At 38.2% G+C, this 16,820-nt stretch overlaps 1 protein-coding gene across 3 annotated transcripts in view; it reads right to left on the reverse strand.

Annotated features, from left to right (window-relative positions):
* The window catches only part of CYSLTR1 (cysteinyl leukotriene receptor 1), a 74,031-nt gene that overhangs the window by 4,294 nt on the left and 52,917 nt on the right, over positions 1-16,820 (reverse strand). For 2 of the 3 annotated variants that reach the window (XM_003268993.3, XM_012498779.2), the window contains one exon: positions 8,004-8,090. The exons of the other annotated variant lie outside the window; for it this stretch is intronic. The gene's annotated coding sequence lies outside the window, so the exon portion shown is untranslated. The remainder of the gene's footprint in view (positions 1-8,003; positions 8,091-16,820) is intronic. 3 annotated transcript variants of the gene reach the window in all.

The following is a 16,820-nucleotide window of genomic DNA, read 5'->3' on the forward strand; positions in this document are numbered from 1 at the left end:
GAAGAGGGCTTTCTTGGTAGTATCTGTTGAGTGCCACCCATACCTATGGAAAATAATCTAATTTGCTGTTAATGAAACTCCCTCCCCTGGGGGAGAGTATTAATCTAGAACATGGTTGACTCTACCTATAACTGCAGAACTCCATGGTAAGAGAAACCTTAGAAGCCATATAGTTATTTAATGATGAGAAAAATGTTTCAGAGTGATAAAATACATTTCTAAAATCTGCACCATTATTTAAGGCTCCGAAGAAAGATGTAGTACAAGTAGTTGGAATATACTTGTTTGGTGAGAAAAATGTAGCTGTTCATTCTTGTTCTCTTTCTAGACTTCCTAGACTTTACTGTTTAGCAATATACAGTTATTTCTCTTATAGGAAGGGTTTCTCTTATAGTTGATACTTGCTCTAGTGTATTTCAGCTCTGTCACTGAGGGCAGTCAATAAGTTCTGATCAGAGAAGGCTTGAGGTGAGATACTGTAGTGTAGAAGTAGTGATTTCTCTCATGTTTCTCTAGATTATCCTCTTTTATTCTTTACAAAGGTTGAAGGGACTCAATATGTAATATGTCAGATAATCTTTGATTGAAGTCTGATGTTGGCCTTTTACATAGCTCCTGCTCCCTTGTAAGAGAGGTGTTGGGGTTTTCAAGGTGGGAAGACTGCTTGAGTATGCAAAAACTGCCAGCCATGAAGGAGACTGATCTTTTTTTATTTTTTTTTTATTTTTATTTATTTATTTATTTTTTTTGAGGCGGAGTCTCGCTCTGCCACCCAGGCTGGAGTGCAGTGGCGCGATCTCGGCTCACTGCAAGCTCCGCCTCCCGGGTTCACGCCATTCTCCTGCCTCAGCCTCTCCGAGTAGCTGGGACTACAGGCGCCCGCCACCACGCCCGGCTGATTTTTTTATATTTTTAGTAGAGACAGGGTTTCACCGTGGTCTCGATCTCCTGACCTCGTGATCCGCCCGCCTCGGCCTCCCAAAGTGCTGGGATTACAAGCGTGAGCCACCGCGCCCGGCCGAGACTGATCTTTACTAGGGATACAGAAACAGATAGCTATGGCAGTTGTTGCAGGTAGGATGTAACTTCCTAGGTTTACTACCGCTAACAATTATATTTGCTATTGAGGATGTAGCATCTGTCCATCTAGCCATCCCAGCTAGTTGTTCAATTTTTTCCCTTTCATTAAAAAAGTCATTATTATTATTATTACCAAGAACTTTTGGTATAAGATAAAAATTGGATAGATTATGTGAGCCAAGATGGCCAATTGTGTGCAGTCAGAAGGAGCTTCTTCCACCAAAAGACCAGACTGTGAAGAAGATTGGCACACTCCAAATTGATCCTTGGAAAAAAGGCATTGAAAGTGGACAGATGGAGGATGGAGACCCTGGGTTGAAAGGGGAGGACGCTGAGAACACTGCACAGGGGTACCAAGTACTAGGACTCATTCCTGGCCCAGAGCAGCTCCTGGGGAAGAGATGAGTGAAATAGGCATGGAGTGCCCCAAGGATATTTGGGCCATGGACATTTGGAATCTTAGCTGCAGGAGACCCCATGATCTCCACGGACATTTGAGCTAGCAGGGAGAACTGCTCAGAGAGTTGGCAGAGACAAATCCAGCCTTCACAGAGCCCAGAGTATTTGGTACCAGAATGACTATAGTTGAGCATGGCCATGATTACACATACCCCAAGGATCGCCATACTCCTCTAAGTAGCTTCATCCTTTGTTGGCTGCCAGACCTGGACAGAGCAGGGCTGTGTTGCTCATAGGATAGGGGTAGTCTGATCTGAGGACCCCCTTGTCTGCTGGACTCTCCCAGGGTCCCTGCCTGGCCACACCTGCTTGCAGCACAGCCTCAGCTGCCAGCCAAAGAACTTGCTAGCAGCCACCACCATAGCTCTTTCACCAGATGACCCCGCATAACAGTCAGAGAGCTTTTGTAGATAGACTGCCACTAGCATGCAGTTGCCTGCAGCCTCTCCCCACCACTTCACCAGTACATGTGCAAAGACCCCACTGCTAACCCCCCACCCCCCTGAAGTGCTTTTGCTGGCAGTCCCTATTGACGTGTTATTGTCAGTAGACTGGGAACACCTTGGTTCCTCCAGCACAGCAGGTCCTTAATCTTGAGGGACCAGTGAAAAAATTGTGGGCCTGGTCCCAGCCCACCAAGGTTAAAACACATGGCTCAGGAGGAGTGGGCTGGACCTTGGACCCCTGAAAGTATCCAGAAACAAAGTCAATTGACTAAACTGAAGTTATACCACAGTCAAACCCTCAAGGGCATCAAATAATATAAAAGCAAAAAGCCATATGCAAAGAACAACAACATCAAACCTTAAAGGGACATCAGCCCACACAAACAAGAAAGAACCAGTGGGAGGGCTCTGACAACTCTAAAATCGAGAGTATCTTCTTATCTCCAAATGACCACACTAGCTCCCCAGGAATGACTCTTAACCAGATTGAAATAGTTGAAATGACAGACATAGAATTAAAAAATCTGGATGGCAACAAAGCTCATTGAAATTCAGGAACAAGTTGAAACCCAATTCAAAGAAGCTCATGAATCCAATAAAATGATACAAGAGTTAAAGATAAAATAGCCCTTTTAAGAAAGAACCAAACATCTTCTAGAGCTGAAAAACTGTCTTCAAGAATTTCATAATACAAATGGAAATATTAACAGCAGAATAGACCAAGGTGAGGAAAGAATCTCAGAGCTCAAAGATCAGTTCTCAGAAATAACTCAGTCAGACAAAAATAAGGAAAAAAATAAAGAAATAAAGAAAGAACAAAACCTCTGAGAAATATGGGATTATGTAAATAGACTGAACCCATGACTCATTGGCATCCCAGAAAGACAGGGAGAGAGAGCAAGCAAAATGGAAAACATCAAGAACACAAGCCCATTCACAATAGCCACAAAAAGAGTAAAATTCTTAGGAATACAGCTAGCAAGGGAGGTGGAAGATCTCTACAATGAGAATTACAAAACACTGCCCACAGAAACCAGATATGACATAAACAAATAGAAATACATTTTATGCTCCTGGAGGGGAAGAATCAATATTATTAAAATGGCCATACTGCCCATTTACAGATTTAATGCTATTCCTATGAAACTAACATCACTTTGCACAGAATTAAGAAAATCACTTCTAAAATTCATATGGCACCAGAAAAAAGCCTGAACACCCAAAGCAAACTAAGCAAAAAGAGCAAAGCCAGAGGCATCACACTACTTTAAACTACAGTACAAAGCTAGAGTAACCAAACAGCATAATATGGGTACAAAAACAGACACATGGACCAATGACACAGAATAGGGATTCCAGAAATAAATCTGCACACCTACAACCATCGGATATTCAACAAAGTCAACAGTAACAAGCCATGGAGAAGGGACTTCCTATTCAAAAAAATGGTGCTGAGATAACTGGCTAGCTCCATATGCAGAAGATTGAATCTGGACCCCATCCTTTCACCATCTACAAAAAGAAACTCAAGATGAATGAAAGACTTAAACATAAGACCTAAAAGTATAAAAACCCTACAAGAAAACTTAGGAAACACCATTCTCGACATAGTACCTAGCAAAGATTTCATGACAAAAACATCAAAAGCAATTGCAGCAAAGCAAAAATTAACAATTGGGATCTAATTATACTAAAGAGCTTCCACATAGCAAAAGAAGCTATCAACAGAGTAAACAGACAACCTATAGAATGGGAGAAAATATTTGCAAACTATACATCCAACAAAGGTCTAATATCCAGAATCTATAAGAAACTTAAATCAACATGCAAAAAAAACAACCTGTTAAAAAAATGGGCAATGGACATGAACAGACACTTCTCAAAACAAGACATAGATGCAGCCAACAAACATATGAAAAAATGCTCAACATCACTAATCAGAGAAATGCAAGTCAAAACCACAGTGAGATACGATCTCACACCAGTGAAAATGGCTGTTATTCAAAAGTAACAAAAATAATAGATGTCAGTGAGGTTGCAAAAAGGGAACACTTATACCTTGCTGGTGGGAATGTGAGTTAGTTCAGCTACTATGGAAAGCAGTTTGGAGATTTCTGAAAAATCTTAAAACAGAACTACCATTTTACCCAAACAATCCCATTATGGGGTAAATACCCACAGGTGTATAAATTGTTCTTCTATAAAGACACATATATGTTCATTGCAGCACAATTCACAATAGCAAAAACATGGAATCAACTCAGATGCTCGTCCATGGTGGACTGATAAAGAAAACATGGTATGTATACACTATTTGATACTAGGCAGCCATAAAAAAGCATTAAATAATGTTGTTGGCTGCAACATGTATGCAGTTGGAGGCCATTATCCTAAGAAAATTAATGCAGGACCAGAAAATCAAATACTGCATGTTCTCACTTGTAAATGGGAGCTAAACATTGGGTATATATGGACATAAAGATGGGAACAGTATACATTGGAGACTACCATAGAAGGTAGAGTGGAAGGGAGAGGATTGTGGGCTGAAAAACTACCTGTTGGGCACTATACTCACTACCTCAGTGATGGAACCATTTGTACCCTAATCCTCAGCATCACACAATATACCCATGTAACAAACCTGCACATGTAGCCCCTGAATCCTCCCCACCCCCCAAAATTGAAGAAGAATCATTCTGAGGCCATAGAGAAAAATGTAACTCCTATTCCAAACTCCTGCATTATTTCTCAGTTTGCTTTCTAGTTACCTGGCTCATTCATCATTGGTTGTGAACTCAGGTGCAGTTGTGGAAGAAAAAAAAAACTGCCTAAAGTTAATCTTTTTCTTAGTTCTATGTCAAGTGTTTTTTCTAAACTGGGCAATATTATCTTGTAATGCACTAGATAGTGCTATTGAAAATTTTGGTAATAGCCCTTTTCAGCTTTATTGAGATATAATTGACAAATAGAAATTGCATATTCTAAGTTGTACAATGTGATGATTTCATGTAAGTATACACTGTGAAATCATTTCCCTAACAAAGTTAATCAACACATCCATTATCTCATGTACCATTTGTGTGTGTGTGTGTTGGGGGAGGGGGGTAAGAATGCTTAAGATCTACTTTCTTTTTTTTCACTTCTATTTTAGGTTCAGGGGTACATGGGCAGGTTTGTTATATAGGTAAACTTGTGTCATGTGTTTTTTTATCTATACAATCATTTGTTGTACAGATTATTTCATCACCTAGGTATTAAGCCTAGTACACATTACTTATTTTTTCTTATCCTCTCCTGCCTCACAGCCTCCACCCTCAGGTAGGTCCCAGTGTCTGTTGTTCTCTTGTGTCCATGTGTTCTCATCATTTAATTCCCACTTACAAGTGAGAACATGTGGTATTTGGTTTTCGTTTTCTGTGTTAGTTTGCTAAGGATAATGGCCTCCAGCTCCATCCATGTTCCTGCAAAGGACATAGTGTCATTCTTTTTTATGGCTGCATAGTATTTCATGGTGCATACGTACTACATTTTCTTTATCCAGTCTTCTATTCAGGGACATTTAGGTTGATTCCATGTCTTTGCTATTGTGACTAGTGCTGCAATGAACATATGCATGCACACGTCTTTATGGTAGAATGATTTTACATTCCTTTGGGTATATACCCAGTAATGGAATTGCTGGGGGGAATGATAGTTCTGTTTTTAGCTCTTTGAGGAATTGCCACACTGCTTTCTACAATGGCTGACCTAATTTACACTCCCACCAACAGTGTATAAGTGTTTTTTTTTCTCCACAATCTCACCAGCACCTGCTATGTTTTATTATGTTTTAATTTTTTTTTTTTTTTTGAGACAGGGTCTCACTCTGTCACTTGAGCTGGAGTGCAATGGCACAATCTCGGCTCACTGCAACCTCCGCCTCCCGGGTTCAAGCTATTCTCCCACCTCAGCCTCCCAAGTAACAGATTACAGTTACAGGCATGTGCCATCACACCCGGCTAATTTTTGTATTTTTTTGGTGGAGACTGGATTTCACCATGTTGGCCAGGCTGGTCTTGAACTCCTGACGTCTGGTTATCTGCCTGCCTTGGCCTCCCAAAGTGCTGGGATTACAGGTGTGAGCCACCATGCCTGGCCTGCCTTATGTTTTGATTTTTAAATAATAGCCATTCGAACTTGTGTGAGATGGTATTTCATTGCGGTTTTGAAATAAGATCTTCCATATCAAATTTCAAGTAAATAATATAATAATTTCAAGTAAATAATATAATATTAACTACAGCCACCATACTGTACATTAACTCCTCAGAACTTGTTCATATTATAGATGAGCCACACTTGAAAGGTATTAGATAATTACCAGCAGGCCTTCCCACCACTATCAACTCTCAATCTATCTTGCTACAAACCCATTCCGGAATAATTTTTTACACATTGTAGTTTTCAATTATGACATGTCTTCCTTAAAATCTTCAGTGATTTAGAATGCATTCAGAATAACATCTAGACTTCTTGGCCTGATATTTAAGGCTCTCTACAGTCTGGGTGCAATTTACCTTTCCAAGTTTCTCTCTCACTTCTCTCTTTTGTACACTGTATAGTTAGAAGAAACAACTATTTTAGTATACCAGTGACATGTGCCATAAGCTTTCCCGCCTGGCTTTTTTCATTGTCTTTTTTTCTTCTTGAAATGGCCTTTTCTCCTTCCTGAAATGCCCTTTCCTCCTTCTTTGCATATGCAAAAACTACTTATCATTCAGCTCAAATTACACTTTCTTGACTAAGTCTTCCCTCAGCATCTATCTGAAGTAATTTCTATCTTTGATGAACTTCTAGAGAAACTTAAATCTATCTTGCAAATCAATGATTTGTATAAATATCTTATCTCCCAGACTATCTGGTTGATATATAAAAAAGCATCCCACACAGGGCCTAGCACATATGTATCTTGCCCATAAGTGCTCAGTAAGTGTTGAGTGAATACTAAATTAATGATAGGACAAGTTTAACATTTGAAGATATTATTTGTCATTTAAAACTATTTGGAGTTATCGTCTCATTCCAATATAAATTAAAATCTTTCCAATGTCAGAGTCTGAAGTTGCTGTGTAAGTAAAGTTACTTCCTAATATATCAAGGAAAGTACTAAGTCATAAGCCTAACCATAATGTTAAAAAACACAGTTAATGTCAGTTGTGGTGGCACATGCCTGTAATCCTGGCTACTCAAGAGGCTGAGGCAGGAGGATTGCTTGAACTCAGGAGTTTGAGACTAGCCTGGGCAAAACAGTGAGACCCCGTATCTAAAAAATAAAAAATCCCACCCATATCATTGATCTAGACTAATCATTTGTCCATTACATGTTATAATTAAATTTGAAATTCTCACATCTTTGAAAGATGCTAAATAAAACTGATAAATAACTATAAAAATATAGAAACAGATGGTCTATAGTCTCATTAATAACTTTGCAGTCCTTGCAGACCAAAATAAACTTTTCTAAAATTTCAATATTTAGGTTCAGTTGTTTATTTATAATGAAGTCAACAATTTGTATTAAGCCATAAAAAGAAGATTGTAAAACTTTTAAACAAGTAGTGAATCCTAGAATGGTAGAGATCATTTAGTACAAGCCACTCATTTCACAGATTATGGCTTTACTTGTATGAAACAGCATTTAATTTATTTTTTAGAATTTACTGTGATCCCCCAATAATGTTACCCTCCACTAGATGAATACAGAGAGTTTCTTTGGAAATATAAGATACTTAAGACCTCATCCCTGCCTTCAAGCAGCTCATTTTCTAGTGGAGGATAGGAATGATAGCTTAGAAGCGTGAAGAGGTTACAATACAGTATTGTAAAAGCCGTCTTAGCAGAAAACAAATGGGTTAATAAAAGCTAGCAACAAACATAAATAGAATTGATTTTATTTTCATGAGAATAATGAAGTAAGTTACTTTGTTAAGATAATTGCAAGTTGAAAAAGCAAAGTTCATTTGGAAAATTCAGGTATACCTCTTTCTGGCACTGGAGTACCTTCACAAATGTTCCTTCTTATGGTGATCAATACCTTTTACGGTGTAATATCAGAGGAAGCCCACGCTGAAATCTTAAGATTGAAAAGGAAGTTAACAACTGTAGAAGCAGTCCAGAAGGGTCATGAGAACTTAGCAGCCTTATGTACAGATCCAGAGTGTGTAATGGGGCATCAAATCTTTACTGACAGATTTAGGGCTAGTCACTGAATTCTGTGTCTCCTTCTTTTTTCTCCATCTGTTTTTACATTACCAGGGGGAAACTTGGAATACAGGCAAGGGCTCATCACAGATGTTTGCTGCTGTGTGCATGTAGCATCTGTATCTAAAAATGAACACACTATTATAAAATATTCCTCTCTCTATGAAACCAGGGTATTTCCTCTATCTTCTCTTCTAAACACTTGGTTATAAAGTTAAGAGGGGAAGTAATTTGGAACTTTACATCCAGGGATCTGGATTGCTAGGAATAGGCGTTAGAACATTAAAAATATCAAGCATATTGTCTGGGATGGCTTAGAAATTGTTTTCCTTAAAGGACGAATGGCTTAAACAACCTTGCACTCTTCTCCTTATAAGCTATAATAGCATATAATGTTTATATCACTAATTTGGCATATATTATATACTTTTGGAGATTAACTGTAGTTAACTTTTCATAAGCATATATCTCTTCTCTTCAATTAAATTATGTTCAGTAATCTAACACAGTATAATAAATCTCTAAGAGATGAGCAGAGATGGGCTTTCTTGAAGGAGGAGCAACCTGAATGCTTTTCTTCTAAGTTTTTGTTGTCCTATGGCAACTTTAATTCCTGCCTGCAAGGCCTCCAGAGGCTAGCTACTATTCCTTTATCTGTGGTCCAAGCGCTAACAAAATAAACACTTTCCTTCAGTTTATTCTTTTCTTTTCTTTTCTTTTTTTTTTTTTTTTTTAGACAGAGTCTCACTCTGCCCAGGCTGGAGTGGCTGGAGTGCAGTGGTGTGATCTCTGCTCACTCCGACCTCCGCCTCCCAGGTTCAAGCAATTCTCCTGCCTCAGCCTCCTGAGTAGCTGGGATTGCAGGCATACGCCACCACACCCAGCTAATTTTTGTATTTTTAGTAGAGATGGGGTTTCACCATGTTGGCCAGGCTGGTCTTGAACTCCTGACCTCAGGTGATCTGCTTGCTTCAGCCTCCCAAAGTGCTGGGACTACAGGCATGAGCCACTACACCTGGCCCCTTCAGTTTATTCTTAACCAGTAGAAACAGGCTGGAACTTTTTAAAAGAACTCTACCAAAAAAAAAAAAAAATCAAAAGGAAAATAAAAGAAATGCAAAAATAAAAAATATAGTCTAGTGTTAAAAGTAGAAACCTGAACCTACAGCTGCAATATTGCAGTTCGAACCCCCCTTGTATTCAGATAATCATTTCTTAGATCTTCTCTACTTTCTTCTCCCTCTCCAAATTGTTCCTTTTTCTCTAGGTAAGAAGTTGACATATGTAGCCTACTACAGTCTGGGTAAAGTGTGTGTTGCCGGTGCAAAATTACTCAGAGTTGTCTTTTATATTTTGTCAATCAGGCAATAAACATTTTTTTTTTTAAGTTTGTTTAGCTTGTCCCGGGTCTTCGTACGTCAATAAAGTTCTAGTGACTGAATGTTGAATGTATAAAAATCCTTTCTGGCAGGGCGCGGTGGCTCACGGTTGTAATCCCAGCACTTTGGGAGGCCGAGGCGAGTGGATCACGAGGTCAGGAGATAGAAACCACGGTGAAACCCCGTCTCTACTGAAAATACAAAAAATTAGCCGGGCATGGTGGTAGGTGCCTTTAGTCCCAGCTACTCAGGGAGGCTGAGGCAGGAGAATGGCGTGAACCCGGGAGGCGGAGCTTGCAGTGAGCCGAGATCGCGCCACTTCACTCCAGCCTGGGCTACAGAGCGAGAATCCGTCTCAAAAAAAAAAAAAAAAAAATTTGTTTCTGATCCTGAAATTATATGATTCTACTCATCTGTGAAGAAAATTAACTTGGCTCTGTCCTGGTTTTGTGTTTAGACAAAGCTTATATTTTTCCCTAGTGTGGGACAAGAAAGAAAGTTTATGAATTTCTAAGACCCACCTAAGAGAAGTTTAATATTACAAGCTTAATGCACTATCTAGTTATCCATTTCCATGGTGGCTGTGCAATTACAATTTAGTCCAATCTTTACATACACAAGTGAGTAAATGTCACATTGTCTGGGCAACAATGTAGTATTTTTCAAGTTCGGGATTCTGAAGGGTCTTCTATGGTTCCTTTATGAATTAGACTTGCACATAGTAGGCACTCAATATTTTCACTGCTTGCTTCTCTTTCCTTTGCAGTTCCTTGAGGACTCTTGTCTCTGACAGGAGCTCTGCCAATACTGGGCTCTACCATTGTTATCTGGGTGATAGGGAGGGTAAAGGTGAGTTAATGGAGTCAAATGTGGTTGTATGATTTTGATTTTAATTGTTTAATTCATGAACTACTCAGATCTTTTATTCGGCTCATGTTAAGTCCAATTCAGTTCAGGTTAACAAATATTTAAGGAGCCCCTATTCTTATAAGGAAGAGGATACTTTTTCTGCATCAGCCCTTAGCATCTATTGAACCTATAACCTGGTCAAGCTCTAGTGTACAAGGTAAATAAGAGAGCCCAGAGGTTTTCTAAGAATATCAGGCCCCAGGTTAGTTGTGTAATCCCAGTGCTTCAGGAGGGTGAGATGGGAGGATTGCTTGAAGTCAGGAATTCGAGACAAGCATGAGCAGCACAGCAAGACCGCTCTACAAAAAATAAATTGTTGCTGAATAGGATTTCATTATATAGATGTACAAATTGTTTATACATTTACTCATTGATGGACATATGAGTTGCTTTCAAGTTTTGACTATTACAGATAAAGCTGCCACAAACATTTATGTACAAGTCTCTATATGGGCATGTTTTCACTTTTTTTGGGTAGCTGGATTACAAGGTAGGTGTATGTTAAACTTTAAAAAAAACTGACAAACTGCTTTTTAAGGTGAGTAATGTGGGTGTGGGTATACTACTTGGTATCCCCTCCGTATCTCCATATGCTAACACTTGGTATGGTCAGTCTTTTAAATTATATCCGTCTAATATGTGTGTTGTGATATCTCATTTTGATTTTGATTTGCATTTTTCTAATGATGAATGATACTGAGCACCTTTTCATGTGCTTATTTGCCATACATATATTTCCCTTGGTGAAATGCTTATCCAAATATTTCACACATTTTTTCATTAGGTTGTTTATTTTCTTATTATTGTGTATGAAAGTTCTTTATATGTTCTGGACACAATACCTACATCAAATATATGCTTTGCAAATATTTGCTACTATTTTATTGGTTGCGTTTTTATTCTCCTAACAGTGTCTTGCAAACAACAGAAGTTTTCACTATGATAACATCCACTTTATCAACTTTTCTTTTATAGATTGTGATTTTGGTGCCATATCTAAGACATTTTTGCTTTACTCAAAGTCGCGAGGAAGTACTGATACATGCTACAACATGGGTCACTCAAGAACATTTGCTAAATGGAAAAGCTATATGCAAAAGACCACGTTTTGCTTATTCCATTTATCTGAAATATCCCAAAAAGACAGACTATAGAGACAGGTGATAGTTGCCTGAATCCACACGTGGGAGCAGGGAGTAATTGCAACTGGACACAAAGGATCTTCTGGGGGTGCTGAAAGTGTTCTAAAATTGCATTGTGTTGATGACTGCACAGTTCTGGAAATTTACTATAAATAATTGAATTGTACACTTACAATGGGCGAATTTTATGATGTATAAATTATACCTTTAAAACACTGGAGTTTTCGCTAAAAATGAAGAAATTATTGATACAGTCAACAATGTGGATGAATCTCAAAACAATTATACTGAGTGAAAGAAGCCAGACAAAAAAGAATCTATACTGTGTAATTCCATTTAGATAAAATTCTAGATAAACTAGTGCATAGTGATGAAGAGCAAATCAGCAGATCTCTGGGAATAGGAACAGGATAGGAAGGGGAGAGCCCATAACTAGAGACAGGAGGGAGAAATTACAAAGGGGATACTTTGGAGTGATGGATATATTCACTATCTTGATTATGATGATGGTTTCATAAGTATATACATGTGTGAAAACTCATCAAATTGTGCACTTTAAATGTGTACAGATTGCTGCATGTCAATTCTACCTCAGTACAGCTGTTTTTAAGGGACATGAATGGTAAGATAATTACAAAAAAAAATAGTTCTCTCAGAAAAAAACAAAGAACAAAAAAAATGATAAAATAATTAGCCAGGTATGGCAGCATAGTGCCTATAGTCCTAGCTACTCAGAAGGCTCAGGGGGGAGAATTACTTGAGCCCGTGAGGTCAAGGCTGCAGTGAGCCATAATTGTACCAGTGCACTCCAGCCTGGTGACAGACCTTGAAAAAAAAAATAAGGTGCCAACACATATACCATACAACTATATTGTTGCTGCAATAGAATTGTATGAACAAGAATCAATTATATACTATTGTGCTAAGTGAGGTCCAGGAACAGCTAGTGATCCAAAAGTGTCCCCAGGTAGTCCCCAGACTGGTATCTTCTACTAAATGAAATTGTAATAATACTTCTTTTTTGTTTCTAGTGAAATAGTAAGCCATTCTTGATCCTTTTAACCCAATTTAAATTTCTCTTCTTTGAAATGCTACAGTATTTTGTCTGTACCTTTCTTGATAATTTCCATTTGTTGCTTTGTCATTAGTGTTCTCTGTGGTCATTCGATTTATGTTTTTAAATTTTTTTATTTTTCATTTCTGTGGGGACATAATAGCTATATATATTTATAGGGTACATGAAATGTTTTGATACAGGCATGCAATGCATAATAATCACATCATGAAGAATGGGGTATCTTTCCCCTCAAGCATTTGTCCTTTGTGTTACAAACAATCCAATTTTACTCTTTTAGTTATTTAAAATGTACAAATAAATTATTATTCACTATAGTCACTCTGTTGTTCTGTCAAATACTGGGTCTTATTCATTCTCTCCAGCTAATGTTTTTGTGTCCATTAACCATCCCCACCTCCTCTCACTACCCTTCCAAACCTCTGGTAACCACCCTTCAACTGTCTATATCCATGAGTTAAATTGTTTTGATTTTTAGATCCCACAAATAAGTGAGAACAAGCAATGTTTATTTTTTTAAATTATACTTTAAGTACTAGGTTACATGTGCACAACGTGCAGGTTTGTTACATAAGTATACATGTGTCATGTTGGTTCGCTGCACCCATCAACTCGTCATTTACATTAGGTATCTTTCCTAATGCTATCCCTCCCCCAGCCCTCCACCCCCCAACAGGCCCTGGTGTGTGATGTTCCCCGCCCTGTGTCCAAGTGTTCTCATCGTTCAGTTCCCACCTATGAGTGAGAACATGCGGTGTTTGGTTTTCTGTCCTTATGATAGTTTGCTGAGAATGATGGTTTTTAGCTTCATCCGTGTCCCTGCAAAGGACATGAACTCATCCTTTTTTATGACTGCATAGTATTCTATGATGTATATTTACCACATTTTCTTTATCCAGTCTATCATTGATGGACATATGGGTTGGTTCCAAGTCTTTGCTATTGTGAATATTGCCACAATAAACATATGTGTGCATGTGTCTTTATAGTAGAATGATTTATAATCTTTGGGTATATACCCAGTAATGGGATTGCTGGGTCAAATGGTATTTCTAGTTCTAGATCCTTGAGAAATCACCACACTGTCTTCCACAATGGTTGAACTAATGTACACACCCACCAACAGTGTAAAAGTGTTCCTATTTCTCCACATCCTCTCCAGCATCTGTTGTTTCCCGATTTTTTAATGATGGCCATTCTAACTGGCGTGAGATGGTATCTCATTGTGGTTTTGATCTGCATTTCTGTGATGGCCAGTGATGATGAGCATTTTTTTATGTGTCTGTTGGCTGCATAAATGTCTTCTTTTGAGAAGTGTCTGTTCACATCCTTTGCCCACTTTTTGATGGAGTTGTTTGTTTTTTTCTTGTAAATTTGTGTAAGTTCTTTGTAGATTCTGGATATTAGCCCTTTGTCAGATGGGTAGATTGCAAAAATTTTCTCCCATTCTGTAGGTTGCCTGTTCACTCTGATGATAGTTTCTTCTGCTGTGCAGAAGCTCTTTAGTTTAATTAGATCCCATTTGTCAATTTTGGTTTTTGTTGCCATTGCTTTTGGTGTTTTAGTCATGAAGACTTTGCCAATCCCTTTTCCTGAATGGTATTGCCTATGTTTTCTTCTAGGGTTTTTATGGTTTTAGGTCTTACATTTAAGTCTTTAATCCATCTTGAATTAATTTTTGTATAAGGTATAAGGAAGGGATCCAGTTTCAGCTTTCTACATATGGCTAGCCAGTTTTCCCAGCACCATTTATTAAATAGGGAATCCTTTCCCCATTTCTTGTTTTTGTCAGGTTTGTCAAAGATCAGATGGTTGTAGATGTGTGGTGTTATTTCTGAGGTCTCTCTTCTGTTCCATTGGTCTATATACCTGTTTTGGTAGCAGTACCATGCTGTTTTGGTTACTGTAGCCTTATAGTATAGCTTGAAGTCAGGTAGCCTGATGCCTCCAGCTTTGTTCTTTTGTCTTAGGATTGTCTTGGCAATGCGGGCTCTTTTTTGGTTCCATATGAACTTTAAAGTAGTTTTTTTCCAATTCTGTGAAGAAAGTCATTGGTAGCTTGATGGTGATGGCATTGAAATTATCTCGGGCAGTATGACCACTTTCACAATATTGATTCTTCCTATCCATGAGCATGGAATATTCTTCCATTTGTTTGTGTCCTCTTTTATTTAATTGAGCAGTGGTTTGTAGTTCTCCTTGAAGAGGTCCTTCACATCCCTTGTAAGCTGGATTCCTAGGTATTGCATTCTTTTGTAGCAATTGTGAATATGAGTTCACTCATGATTTGGCTCTCTGTTTGTGTGTTATTGTTGTATAGGAATGCTTGTGATTTTTGCACATTGATTTTGTATCCTGAAACTTTGTTGAAGTTGCTTATCAGCTTAAGGATATTTTGGGCTGAGATGATGGGGTTTCCTAAATATACAATCATGTCATCTGCAAACATGGACAATTTGACTTCCTCTTTTCCTAATTGAATACCCTTTATTTCTTTCTCTTGCCTGATTGCCCAGGCCAGAATTTCCAACACCATGTTGAATAGGAGTGGTGAGAGAGGGCATCCTTGTCTTCAGCCAGTTTTCAAAGGGAATGCTTCCAGTTTTTGCCCATTCAGTATGATGTTGGCTGTCAGTTTGTCATAAATAGCTCTTCTTATTTTGAGATACATCCCATCAATATCTAATTTATTGAGAGTTTTTATCATGAAGGGCTGTTGAATTTTGTTGAAGGCCTTTTCTGCATCTATTGAGAAAATCATATGGTTTTTATTGTTGGTTCTGTTTATGTGATGGGTTATATTTATTGATTTGCATATGTTGAACCAGCCTTGCATCCCAGGGATGAAGCCGACTTGATCGTGGTGGATAAGCTTTTTGATGTGCTGCTGGATTTTGGTTTGCCAATATTTTGAGAATTTTTGCATCGATGTTTATGAGGGATATTGGTCTAAAAATCTCTTTTTTTTGTCTCTCTGCCAGGCTTTGGTATCAGGATGATGCTGGCCTCATAAAATGAGTTAGGGAGGATTCCCTCTTTTTCTACTGATTGGAATAGTTTCAGAAGGAATGGTACCAGCTCCTGTTTTTGTCGCTGATAGAGTTCAGTTGTGAATCCATCTGGTCCTGGACTTTTTTTGGCTGGTAAGCTATTAATTATTGCCTCAATTTCTGCACCTGTTATTGGTCTATTTAGAGATTCAACTTCTTCCTGGTTTAGTCTTGGGAGGGTGTATGTGTCCAGGAATTTATCCATTTCTTCTAGATTTTCCAGTTTATTTGCATAGAGGTGTTTTCAGTATTGTCTCATGGTAGTTTGTATTGCTGTGGAGTCGGTGGTGATATCCCTTTTATTGTTTTTTATTGCATCTATTTGATTCTTCTCTCTTTTCTTCATTATTAGTCTTGCTAGCAGTCTATCAATTTTGTTGATCTTTTCAAAAAAAAAAAAAAAACAGCTCCTGGATTCATTGATTTTTTGAAGGGTTTTTCTGTGTCTCTATCTCCTTCAGTTGTGCTCTGATCTTAGTTATTTCTTGCCTTCTGTAGCTTTGAATTTGTTTGCTGTTGCTTCTCCAGTTCTTTAAATTGTGATGTTAGGGTGCCGATTTTAGATCTTTCCTGCTTTCCCTTGTGAACATTTAGTGCTATAAATTTCCCTCTACAAACTGCTTTAAATGTGTCCCAGAGATTCTGGTACGTTTTGTCTTTGTTCTCATTGGTTTCAAAGAACATCTTTATTTCTGCCTTCATTTTGTTATGTACCCAGTAGTCATTCAGGATCAGGTTGTTCAGTTTCCATGTAGTTGAGCAGTTTTGAGTGAGTTTCTTAATCCTGAGTTCTAATTTGATTGCACTGTGGTCTGAGAGACAACTTGTGATTTCTCTTCTTTTACATTTGCTAAGGAGTGCTTTACTTCCAATTATGCAGTCAATTTTAGAATAAGTGCGATGTGGTGCTGAGAAGAATGTATATTCTGTGGATTTGGGTGGAGAGTTCTATAGATGTCTATTAGGTTCACTTTGTGCAGAGCTGAGTTCAAGTCCTGGATATCCTTGTTAACATTCTGTCTCATTGATCTGTCTAATAT

Source organism: Nomascus leucogenys, chromosome X, assembly GCF_006542625.1.
Source record: "Nomascus leucogenys isolate Asia chromosome X, Asia_NLE_v1, whole genome shotgun sequence".
Lineage (NCBI taxonomy): Eukaryota > Metazoa > Chordata > Mammalia > Primates > Hylobatidae > Nomascus > Nomascus leucogenys.